The sequence below is a fragment of the Vombatus ursinus genome, unplaced genomic scaffold, assembly GCF_900497805.2.
Source record: "Vombatus ursinus unplaced genomic scaffold, bare-nosed wombat genome assembly UNPS02007344.1, whole genome shotgun sequence".
Taxonomy (NCBI): Eukaryota; Metazoa; Chordata; class Mammalia; order Diprotodontia; family Vombatidae; genus Vombatus; species Vombatus ursinus.
In genome coordinates, this window is record NW_020947122.1 from 5,214,179 (window position 1) to 5,227,613 (window position 13,435).

Here is a 13,435-nt window from a genome sequence, read left to right on the forward strand (position 1 = left end):
AGGGAAGAGCCAAATGAATTCTTTGTTCAATTAAACAAACCTTGTGCTATCTTTGCACTCTCAGAGAACTCAAATATATTCAGAGCTTTAGGGGTCAGTGTGGTATAGTGTTTAGAATACTGAACTTGGGGTCATCAGATACCAGGGCTCAAATAGTACTTCTGATACTTGACTTTGTCACAAAATGGGTCTCTCACACTTTCTAATTCCTTTCAGTAGAACACCAGGTACAAATCAGTAGTCATTTTGAGCACAATGGTGTGGTAGTATGTTGAATGTCATAAATTGTATTGTTAACCATTCAGCTCTTTAAGAAGGCACAATTTCCTTCAAAATTTCCAACTCCAGTGAGAATTTAAAGTAAATCTTTATCGAGTTTGTAGATAACACAAAGTCAAGTCAACAAGCGTTTATTAAGCACTTATTATGTCAGGCACTGTGCTAAGACCTATAGATACAGAGTAATAAAAGATAGTCCCTGATCTCAAGAAGCTCATAGTCTAATGGGTGAGACAGCATGAAAACCACTATGGATAAACAAAACTTGGATGAAGAGTGGCTCATCCTCTGTATGCCAGAGTCAGGATCCAAAGACAAGCTAGAACATTGGGCTGAATTTATTGAGAGGAATTTGAATAGGATAAATGTAGAGTCTTATGTTTTGGTTAAATATAAGAGGCAGGTAATCAACTTCACAAGGACAAGCTGGAGGTGGCATGGTTAAATAACAGTTTATCTGAAAAAAAAGATCCTGGGATTTAGTGGAATGCAAACTCCATAGGAGTCAGCAGCATTTGCAGCCAAAAGAGCAAGTTGGATCTTAGGTTGCAACGAGAGGCAAAGCTTTCAGGAGTAAGGAGGTGAGAGTCCCTCTGTACTGTACCCTGCTCAGGCTGCATCCAGAGTATTGTGTTTAGTTCTGGGTGCCTCAGTTTAAGAACACTGATAAACTAGAAGGCATCCAGGATGACAAAAGGATAATGAAGGGTCTTAAGATCATGGTCCTATGAAGACTGAGTGAAGGAATTGGGCATGTTTAACCTAGAGGAGGGTGTAGAGGAGGAAAGGAATCTTAACTATCTTCAATTGTTTAAAGGTCTGTCATTAGTAAGAGGGATTAGATTTGTCCTATTCAGCCTCAGCGAGCAATACCAGGAGTAATGGACAGAAGTTATGAAGAGACCAATTTAGACTGGAGGTCAGGAAAAAATTCTAATAATGACAGCTGTCTCCAAATGGAATGGGCTGCCATGGGAGGAAGTGGGTTAAGTTCTCATTCTAATTCTAACCATCACTGGAGGTGTTCAAGAAAAGACCAATGACCACTTGTCAGGTACGGCAGAAGGGATTCCCATTCAGACACAGGAAGGATTGAAGGATCCCTGAGGTCCCTTCCAAATCTAGGATCCTGTGAAATATGTTTCCAGGAAGGAAAAGAAAACTGAACTGGAGAAGAAAATGGCAAACTGCTCCAGTATCTTTGCTGAGAAAACCCCAAATGGAGTCATGAGGAGTAGGCTGGGACTGGAAAAAAAAATGACTCAACAACAGCAAAAGAGGATGGGAGAGGTTCTGCAAGAAGTTGGCAAATGTCCTGATTCTCAATAAGCTTGAATTTTTACTCGTTTTTTTTTTTAAACCCAACCTAAACGCTACCTGTCTCCTCTTTGTAGTGAAGAGAACTGGACTCAGATTCTTGGAGATCTGAGTTCAAATCTTTTCTCAGATACTTGCTAGTTGTGTGTCTCAGAGAAAATCATTTCACCTCTCTTAACCTCAGTTTCCTCGTCTATCAAAATGGAGAAGGGGCAGCTAAGTGGTACAGTGGATAGAGCATTGGCCTTGGAGTCAGGAAGACCTGAGTTCAAATCCAGCCTTAGACACATCATACTCCCTAGCTGTGTGACTCTGGGCAAGTCACTTAACCCCAATTGCCTCACTAAAAAAATAAACAAACAAACAAACAAAATGGAGATACTAGTAGCATGTACCTCATAAAGCTGTTTTATATTTCAAATGAGATGTAAGGAGATTTGTAAAATTTAAAGTCTGATACAAATGTTAGCTGTTATTGTGATGAGTGCAGGTAATAATTGTATTCCTCCTCAGACCTTAAACAGATTCAATTTAACAAGTATTTATGAAGCAACGACTACGTGCTAGGCACTGAATACCAGGTGCTGGATACACCAAAACAAAAATGAAATAGTCCCTGACCTCAAGGAGCTTACAGCCAAGGAGCTTTGTGAACCTTAAAGTGCTTAATAAATGCTAGCCATTATTATTGTTGTTGTAATTGCTATTATTTCTTATTATTAAACCTTTGTATAAGATGGAGACATGTGTACTCTCTCAACTCTATTAGATAGAGCTGAAACAAGTAAAACAACTGGGTCCAAAGAATTGTGATTAATGGATCTATGTCACCTCAGAGAGAAGTCTGGTGAGATGGCTGAAGCCTTTGTCCCAGAATGTTCAATTCAACATTGGGTCATAGGACTTGGAAATGGAAGGGACCTTAGAAATAATTTGTAGACCAATGTTTTCATCTTACAATTTCATTAATTGTTAGATGAAGGCACAGAGGACATACTTATCAAGTTGGAAGATGACATGAAGCTGCAAAAGGTGATGATGATAACTATTAATAATAGTAACATTAACATATTGCTTTAAGGGTGGTAAAGCACTTTATATACATCATTTCATTTGATCCTTTTCTTCTTTCATTTATTTTGGCCTTGTCTCTTCTTTTACACCCCACCCCACCAAGCCCGTTTGCTTGTAAGCTCCTGGGGGATTAAGAATTGTCTTTCTTCCTCTTTTATCTCTCCCCATAGGGCTAAGGGCAGCCTTCTGTTCAGTAGAAATCTTTACCAGCAAAGATTCTTCCCATCACGAAGGCTCTTCTATTTATTACATTCCAGGGTGTGAAGGGTTTCCTAGCTGCTCTTAAATCTTGATGATAATGTTTCCTTTCCAATATGGAAAATGTCTTTAATGTGGCATTTTTACTGTGATTCAGTGGGAGCGAAAGTGGAGAAAGGAGTATTGATGTAGTCTTATCAAAGTAAATTACCATAATGACTTCAGAGCTAGCAGGAAGATCAGAGCCCAACGGTTATCATAATGACATTGTCACTTTTTCACTTAGATTTATGATGATTTTGAAATCTAACCAATAGCTGAAAATTAAAAATGACACTTTTGACCCAAGTGCCATCTTCCACTGAATTCACTGTAAAAGCTTGGAAAAGACTTTCAAATAAAGCTAATTATTTTCGTCTTTGAGCTGTACAAGGGAACTGTTGGAGCACTTTGTAAGTCATGCTAGCTGCCTTTTCATATGAATGTGAGATTTTATCCAAGTAGATCATAAAATAAAAACTTTTAAAAATCATCCTGTGAAAAATGTTCTGAGTTTTTTCCATACAAATAATGTCATAGATATGTAAAGTTTTATATAAAAATTATTTCTAACTCTATGTACAATATTGATTCTAATCTGGCATAGTCTAATCACCTTATAGATCAATAAAGTTTTAAATTTCTTTCATCATTGCCTAAAAAAATTGGTGAAGATGCAGTGCATTGAAAAATATCTTTTGAAAACCTACTTATTCTCTACTGATATGCTCATCAAGGATAGCCTTGATTTGTGTAGAGATAAATCATAGGCCCATAGACTTAGAAGTGAAAGGGACTTCAGAAGCCCTTCAGTCTAGCTTCTTCATTTTACAGATAAAGAAACCAAAGCCAGGGGGGTTAAGCAACTCGTCCACAGACATACAGGTATTAAGTATGGTAGTCAGAATTTGAACTCAGATCCTCTGACTCCAGAGCTAGTGCTCTTTCCCATTGTATTGCAGTCATAAAGATTTTGGATAGGTGAGAGAAAAGGAAGGAAGGAAGGAAAAAAAAGAAGAGAGGGAAGAAAGAAGGGAGAAAGGAATAAAGGAAGAGAGGAAGGGAGGGAAGGAAACAAACATTTATTAAACACTTACGTGTTTAATGTATACCAGAAACTGTGCTAAGCTCTGGAGATATAAATCCAAGCAAAAAGACAGTCCCTGCCCTCTGTCAGTCAGTAAATATTTCTAAGCTCCTGATACGTTCCAGTCTCTGTGTTAAGCACTGAGGATATGAAGAAAGGTAAATGATAGTCCCTGCCATCCAGGAGCTTATATTCTGATGGAGGAGACAACATGTAAACCACTGAACAACATACAAAGGGAGCTAAAAATCAGGGAAAGAGGAGGAAGATGAATGTATTTGGTATGGGGACATAGTTTTGAAGTCCAGAAAGTCAGGAACCAGTTTGGGAGGGAGATGAGAGTGTTAGCTTGAGCCCCTCCACAAAATGGAGGCTCCAGGTCAGGGGTGGGTTGCTAAAAGTTTAGCAACTTGCTCTCTGGAAAAAAAAAAGCAAAAAAAGCACACACAATCCACTTTTAAGTGTAATCCATTTTTTTAAGTCTAGACAATGAATAAAGCAATGAATCAAGCCCCGATTTATAGTATTTGCCAATTTCTGAGGTGTAAATATTCACACTGAAAATTTAACAACTGGCTCTCTCAAGTCGTTTCAAGCTGGCTCCAGCACACCTCTGAGAATGCTGCATGTAACATCTGACTTGTATTAATTGGTTTTACTGAATTGTTTGTTTTTTCTCTTTTTAAAAAATTTCTTTTTATAAAGGATGACTCCCTGAGACGAAGAGGCATGATACATTGGGTAATGTAGATGTTGCTTTAAAAAAAAGATATTAATGAAAATTTATTGAAAATATTTAACAAAATATTTAATAAAAATATTTAACGAAAATTTATGGAAAATAATGGAAAATTTTTTATTATCTAAACTTAAGAAAGTGATTGAGAAAATGTTTATAATGGAGATTAAACTTTAAAAGTGTATCATGCACACTTTTTTTTTTAAGAATGCTGGCTGAGAAACATATCTTATTGTTAAACAGTATACATATCTGGTTGTTAAACAGCCCCTCCCCCACCTGGAAACCCACTGTAACTTGCCCTCCTCTGATCCAGACAGTCCAGAAAGAGCCAGAGATAAGAGACTAGTCTTGGCTGACTAGGACCTTTCCAATATCCTTCAGTTCCAGTTTTGCAGCCAGTCAATAATTCATCTGCTCCTTGTGTGGTTAATGGATTGGAACCAGCTACAAAACAGATTCCAAATTTGGAAGCCGAATACTTCTATTTAACACTATTGTAACTTTAAAAGCAGGCTCCCCAGCCTCTTCCACTTGGCAGATTGCATCAGCCCACCCACCTACTGCAGTGACCTATGTATATAATATCTCCCCTGATTGAATGTAAGCTCCTTGAGGGCAGGAACTGTTTTTTTGCATTTGTACCCCCAGTGCTGAACACAGTTTCTAGCTCTTAATAAATCCAAGTTGACTGATTGAAGTAGTGAATGTTAGATAACTGACATATACATTCACATACACACACACTTGTAATACATAAACATTGCAAAGCTTCCCACTTAACAATAGGTGCCTCAGCAAGAATAGTTGTCAAATTCAATCCGAGTATAATGAATGTCCTTTATTTATAGTTGTTAACTTTTCTTTTTTTATCCCAGGAACTTACTTCCTAACCCCTCTAAATTCTAGTATTCCCCCAGTTCTAATTATTTCCTTTGTTTCCTGTGTATAGCTTGTTTGTATATATTTGTTTGTTTATTGTCTTTCTCATTAGATTATGAGCTCCTGGGGGGCAGGGACTGTCTTTTGCCTCCTTTGTTTCTCGGACACTTAGCACAGTACCTGGCACATAGTAGGCCCTTAATAAGTGTTTATTGGCTGGCTGATCTAGTAATGAATTAAGTTTTTATGAGAGGTGAGTCTGGAACTAAGTGGGACACCAGAGGCTTAGTTTATAGTCTTATACATGTGATTTTAGGCTGATTGCATAATCTTTGGAAACAGGTTTCCCTGGGTTTCAGTATGTAAATGATGTATCTGCTATTTTCAATATTTCAATATCCACATCTTGGAAAACACAGCCAGTTTTTCATCAAGCCTGAGCAGGCCAGCAATGCCTTTCTAAGGCTCTAAGGAAAATTATATATCTGTCTCAGGCCTATAGGTTTCTGACTTTTGGAGAAATCAGATTCCCTGTGCTTTTAAAAATTTTTTGTTACCACATCACACCTATCAGATTGGCCAAGATGACAAAACAAGAAAATGACAAATGTTGGAGAAGATGTGGGAAAATTGGAACACTAATGCATTGTTGGTGGAGTTGTGAAATGATCCAACCATTTTGGAGAGCAATTTGGAACTATGCTCAAAGAGCTATAAAAATGTGCATGCCCTTTGACCCAGCAATAGCACTTCTAGGGCTATATCCCAAAGAGATCATACAAATGGGAAAAGGACCCACATGTGCAAGTGGTGGCAAAGAATTGGAAATTGAGGGGATGCCCATCAACTGGGGAATGGCTGAACAAGTTGTGGTATATGAATGTAATGGAATACTATTGTACTATAAGAAATGATGAACAGGCAGACCTCAGAAAAACCTGGAAAGACTTGTATGGTCTGATGCTGAGTGAAATGAACAGACCAAGAGAACATTGTACATAATAACAGCCTCATTGTGCAAAGATTAATATTGATAAACTTAACCCTTCCCAGCAATACAAGGATCTAGGACATCTCCAAAGGCCTCGTGATGGAAAATGCTATCCACATCCAAAGAAAAAACTATGGAGTTTGAATGCAGATCAAAGCATACTATTTACTGTTTTCTTTTCTTCTGTTGCGTTTAGTTTCCTCTTTCTGGTGGTTCCTCCTATTTCTTCTAATTCTTACTTACGACACCACTAATGTGAAAATATGTTTAATAGGTATGTATATGTGTAGCCTATAGTCTTGGGGAGGGTGGTAAGGAGGAAAGGGGAGAAAAAGTTTAAACTCAAAAGCTTATGGAAGTGATTGTTGATAAATCAAAATAAATTAATTTAAAAAAATTTGTTCATGAATTGGTTATGACAGAGCTTATGATACTTTATTGATTCTAATATCAATACTTGAATTCATTGAACATGCATTTATTAAACACATACTCTGTATTGTGCTAGGCACTGGAGATACAAATTTTTGAAAAGACCGTTTATGTTCTAAAGAGAACCTGGTCCCATCTCTGCTGGCCCTTGTTGTTGGTGTTTGATCATTTCAGCTGCATCTGAATCTTTGTGACCCTATTTGGGGTTTTCTTGGCAAGAATACTGGGTTGGTTTGCCATTTTCTTCTCCAGCTCATTTTATAGTTGAGGAAACTGAGGCAAACAGGGGTAAGTGATTTGCCCAGGGTCATATAGCTAGTTAGTATTTGAGTCAGTATTCAGGTCTTCCTGACCCCAGGCCTGGCACTCTATCCACTGCACCACCTAGCTGGTCTTTACAAATAGGTAATTGAGAGGCAATACAAATCAGTGTGGGATCAGGAGATTAACATAAAGTTAATTGCTACAGAAGTTCTGGGAAGGGGAAAATAAGTAGAGACAAGATTATAGAATCTAGAGCTAGAATAACCTTTAGAGATTCAGGGCAGTACAGAGGAAAGGACATTGGCTCTAGAATCACGGGTCCTGGGTTGAAATCCTGTTTCTGATACATGCAACTTGTATGGTCTCTGGAAAGTCCATGAAGAATGGGTAGGATTTCAGAGTTTGGGAGGAAGAAAGAGTGAATGTATCTTTGTGTTTTTTGGAGTGGCTGTTTACTTGGGAAAGCAAACTACACATGTATTGGAGCTGTTAATGGGAATAAATTGGAGATAACATCAGAGAGAAGAGGAAAAACTGGCATAAGGTGGGGATTTTACTCGTGACTTCAAAGAAGCCAGGGAAGCCAAGAGGTAGGAATGAGAAGGGAAAGGGTTTCAGTTATGGGAGACAGCCTGAAAATGCACTGAGTGGAGATAATGTCTTGCTTGTGTAAGAAAGAGCAAGGCAGCCAGGGACACTGTCTCACAGAGTAAATAGAAGGCAGTAAGGTGAAAAAGACTGGAAAGGTAGGAAGGAGTCAGGTTATGAAGGACTTTAAAAGCCAAAGAGGGTTTTCTATTGGATCCTGGAGGTAATTAGGAGCCACTAGACTTTATTGAGTAGTGGTGTTTGCAATCTCCATCAGTGGAGCATCTACCCATAATGACAAAATTATAGATTTTTGAAGCATCTAAATATAATTCAGTAATGGAAGACTTGAGCAAAGCTGAAGGTCAGGAGGCTTAGAAAGACAAAGACATTGAATTTGAAGGGGAAGACTTTTGGATGCAAAATAAACATTCTGTTCCTTAGAAAGAGTCTGAGACTAAAATATCTCAATTGCTCTTGAAAAACAAAAACTCTGAACTTGCCTCTAGGACCCAGGTAACATTCATACCTTTGTCTCTAGACTGTCATCTTCAGAAGATCCCAAACGGAAATGTAACTGGCTGAATCAGGACCAATCATCTATAAGCAACAGAAGAGTCTCTGGCTATGGGAACTCAGCTTGAATCAGGAAGAATTACAGAAAAGGGGAGACTAGATCTTTCCCAATACCTGTCTAGAAGTGACAAAACACAGCATCAAGGCTCTGCAGGAGGCAAAAAGGAGAGGTTTCTGCCCATCCTAGGCTAAAGGTCATTGCCTGGTTGAAGGAACATCATAACACTGGTTAAAAAGAGCATTGTAATACTGCAGCTAAAGAGAGTGTAATAGTACCCTGCCAAATTAGTGGCTGAAAGTAATGAAAGCCTTCAGGTGTCCATCAAAGGTCAAGCTCAGAGATGTCAACTGATCAACACACAGAGATTCTATACTCCAAGAAGAACCCAGTGGTGGAGGGAACTTCCTAGCTCCCACCTGGGCAGTTTCAGTCAATTAATCTGTCCATCTGTTGTGACCTTCGAGGAGCCATCCTGGCTAGCCAGAAGAGCAACTTAGCCATCACTAAGACCATATTCCTCAGCAAAAGTCTAGAGGGCCACCTGTAAAAAGGACATAGAAGTGCTCGAGTCTGGGAGTTGTTTTGGCCACCAACACTAGAGCTTTGGTACTTGGCAATGCAACTAGAGATGCTCAGAAGAGTGCCAGAGAACTTAAGAGGCAAGGATATTGAGAGCATTTTTCCAAAATGCTATGGAAACCTTGGGGAGATATGAAATACTCACTAATCCATTTAAAGAAGATAAAAATGTTATCTGTTTTTTTAAAGTTACCTAAGGTTGAAGACCCTTTAAAATTCCTGATAGGGAAGGAGTTTCACAAAATATTTGGAAACTGATTGCCAGTCCTCTCAGAGAGCATGAAAACTAGTATCTGGAGACAAATTATCAGCTCTATTCCTAAAGGGAAAGCCACCTAAAGTGAAAGAAGCAGCTATAAATGCCAATAGGCCTCTATGCTCCACAATTTACAATGTTGTACCACAGTGAAAGATAGGTCTGTGTTAGGATTTTTCTCAGGAGAGAACCCATGGACTCCCTGAGGCAGAAAGATTGGTTATATGGGTCAGAAATGTGGCTGAGGCATTATAGCACTGGCAAGCATCTAAAGTGGCAAAAACAAGAGATTGCTAGAAAATGTTAAAGGCACAGCCTTGGGAATTGTATTTAAAGGTTTCAGAAAGTCACATGGCAAAGATGCTTGCAGAAACCAGAAATGCAGTATGTTAGTGTTGGAGCACTATGGGAAACATGCCAAATTAATTTAGCCTACCACTCAGCAAAGAGGAAAAAACCTCTTCAAGTTAATATTGTGAAAGGACAGTCAACTGCAGGGTACCCAAAGAGAAGCAATAAAATCTGAGGATGCAAATTTAGTTAAAATGGTGCTAAGGAGCTGAGGTATACCATATGCCAGAGGGATGTATATATTCCTAATTTGTCTTAAGCACAAACAAAAGCAGCCAAATTTTGATCCATTTTTGGACAAAGTAGACTAGTTGATGAAGGATTTCAAAGGCTGAAAGAACAATCTAACTTGGGAAAAAGTTCGGCCTAGTTCTAAGACAACTTCTGTGAATGAGCAAGTGACCACTTCTGTTTGCCCAGATGGAAGGACAGGTACCTACAGAAAACCCACTGAGAGATGGAACAGCAGACATGATTGTTATACTGGGAAAAGCCAGGGGTCAAGGGACCAGAGATTATGATTGATGCAAAGACACCACCAACAGAGAACAAGTGAAAGGGCAGGTAGCTTGACAAGCTGGTTGCAGGTACCTAGGAACAGCTAGGCAAATTTCTCCACCAATGGGCTTTTCTTAGGGTGTGGCATCATTCCAGGATGAGCTGATCTGCTGGACTTCCTAGGCTTTCTCTTCAATGGACAGTAACAATCTTCAGCCACTGGTTCAGCTAGGGTAGAGCTCCCTCCTGCTTCAACTGTGGACTCAGTATCCAATGGTGTTCTTGGCTTTGAAACGGACTATCACTGAAAAGTTCATAGACTATGTATATGGAACTAATTTTCAATTGTGGATAGATAATAATTCACTGACATAGTTTGATCAGTGCCAGGGTGAATGCTGCCTGCCAGAGAAAGGTAGCAGCACTCACCAACTCTGTTGTCAGCTTATATCATCACCCCAACAAGACTAATGTGGGTGCAGACGTCCTGCCCTACGCCTCCTGACATGGAAATTATGGTGCTACCCATAGAAGGTGGAAGACTCTTTGTAATATCCAGGGGTCAAGTTTGCAATCAAATGGAAGCATGACTAAGAGCTTGGGTCTTCTGTCCAGAAGGTTTCCCACCCGTGTAGATGAATTTTGTTGCACCTAACCAATCCTTATTGCCTCAGTGTTCTTGGATGACTGGTAGGAGGAACAGATGTGTGATCAAAGGATACAAGAGGCAGGATACTGCAGACAGTAAAGAGAGGAACTGACCCTGGAGAGCTTGTCCAGGGGTAGCTAGGTGGTTCAATGGATAAAGCTTTGGACCTGGAGTCAGGAAGACCTGAGTTCAAATCTGGCCTCAGATACTCATTACCTGTGTGACCCTGCACTTGTCAATAAATCTCTCTCTGCTTCAGTTTCTTCATCTCTAAAAACTAGAATAGCATCTATTTCTCAGGGTTGTGGTAAGGATCAAATGAGATAATGTTTATAAAGTGCTTTGAAAACCATAAAGTGATATATAAATGCTAGCTATTATTAGAGAAAATGGCAGAAGTTAGGGCTCTTCTATATAATCTGCTATAATGATTTAACACATGGTACCAAAAAGCACCAGGATGATTCTGCCCCAGCTATTTCATGCTATAGCCATGAAAGCCTTACATGATGACTTTGGACATTTTGGTCAAGAGAGATCCCTTGAACTCGTGAGAAATAGATCATGTGGTCCCCAAATGAGGGCAGAAATGTATAAGAAATGTGCCCAAAGGAGTCATATCTAAGGTCATGAGCAGCCCCTGAATGCATCACCTTGTAGCCTCACACTGCAGACATTTCCCTTCCAATGCTTAATAAAGTTCAGAGGATTTGAGGTAGGTTTCCTCAGGAATTTACTCTTTCTTCTTCCCAATTTTCCCAAAGTTTACCCATTCCCATAGTTCCTAAGAAACAGAGAGAGACTGTGAAATTCAGATGAATTCAGTGAGCAATTATTAAGCACCTACTAGGGGCAATGCAATGTGCTAAGCACTGAAGATCCAGACAGAAATGACAGACTGCCCCTGCCTTCGAAGAACTTAATATTTTTCTTATTTTTTTCCCCTAAAAGGCCCTTTGAGGAAAACCCAGGAATAAAGTGAAACTCTCTGTTCCTTTAGGTCTTCTACCTCCACCCAGAACCGGTGAATGTGTCAGTCCCTACCTTCTCAGCAAATCTTGGTTTAAACAACTCAGAGATAGGAAAGAACTGTATTTATCTACTTTATCGGGTTCCATGATCCTAGGCATCTCAGCAAGAAATGACATCTAAAGGCTGCTCCTCTCATCTCCTGGCTGCCGTGTGGAGTTCCAGAAGAGAGGGGAGAACACTGATCTGGGACTCAGAGACCTGGACTCTAGTCCTGGATCTACCACAATATGTAGATCTTTGGCAGGTTATTTCCCCTCTCTGAATCTCAGTTTCCTCTTCTGTAAAATTCAGGAATTGAAGTAGATGATTTTCAAGGACCCTTACATTCAAGGACTCTGATTCTGTAGGTGTTTCATGGACAAATGACTCCTATTTGGAACAAATCCATTGAAAGGCAGAAGGTAAACGATCTATCTGGCAGTCCTTTGAAAGGGAGGGTGTGGAGGATTAGGAAGGAGATGGGAGGAATGATGATAGAGGGGGTCAGTAGACCCAAATTAAAAAAAAAGTCCATCCAAAATGATAGGCTACACATTTTAAAAGGATGGCCCAGTTGTTGCTATGGAGATCAGAGCTTTTATAAAAGCAGATTTCCCCCACCCCTGCCCCCACTCCTGAATTTCCATTACATTAGAGCAGCAGAGGCTCAGATGTGGTTTCCCATCTTAGGAAAAGACGTTGCCCTGCCTTTTCTGAGCAGGCATTTGTCTGACATTTAAAGCCAGTAATAATTAAGCCATATGTTGGTTAACCTTGACCTGACAGCCCAAGCCAAGCCAAGGAAAATGAAGTTGCACTAATATGCTCAGAGGCTTCAGAGACTTGAGCAAATATAGAATAATAATCATCCTGCCTCCCAGCTCCGGGAGAACAGGGGTGCCCTGGCTGTCAGTGCAGGTGGTGGAACCCTGTCACTTGCTCTTATGAGGTCTGAAGAGAGAAGAGGCTCATTTTGCACCAGAAATGTTGCTAGATTTTCCTCAGGTTAAAATTCCAGTTCTGCTACGCTACTTGTGTAACCTGAGGCAAGTCCTTTACCTTCTCTAGGTCTCAATTGCCTAATCTGTGAAGGGAAAAGGTTGGGCTAGAGGGCCTCTACATCCCTATTCTGCTCTAAACCTACGACCTAAGCACAGATTCAACCCACTGGATCTGGGTTCATATCCTCACCTCTGATGCTTGTTACTCTTGTGTCCTTGGGCAAGTTATAGTTATCCCTTCCACATTGACTTTCCCCATCTCGATTTTGATATATCATGGGTTGGCATGAGAAATTAAATGGGAATTTGGGGGGAGTTTTACAGAAGTCACAGATGATATGTGAAAGCCAGCAGATGACACAGAAAAAATTTGGAGACTCATAAATGCATAAAATATATGTACAATATTGTATAATATCAACATATTTTATGTTTTAATACCATAATAATTCAGACTTCTTCCCTGGTATGAAGGGAGGGCCAAAAAGTTTTATGCAGATTTTCCAGATTTCAGGGGCTGCTGTGCCCCTAACCCTTTATGATGTGGAAGGGATAACCGTACTTAAAAAACACAAGCCTCAGTTTTCTGAGGAAGTTGGACTAGACTGGGCTTAGAGATGCCT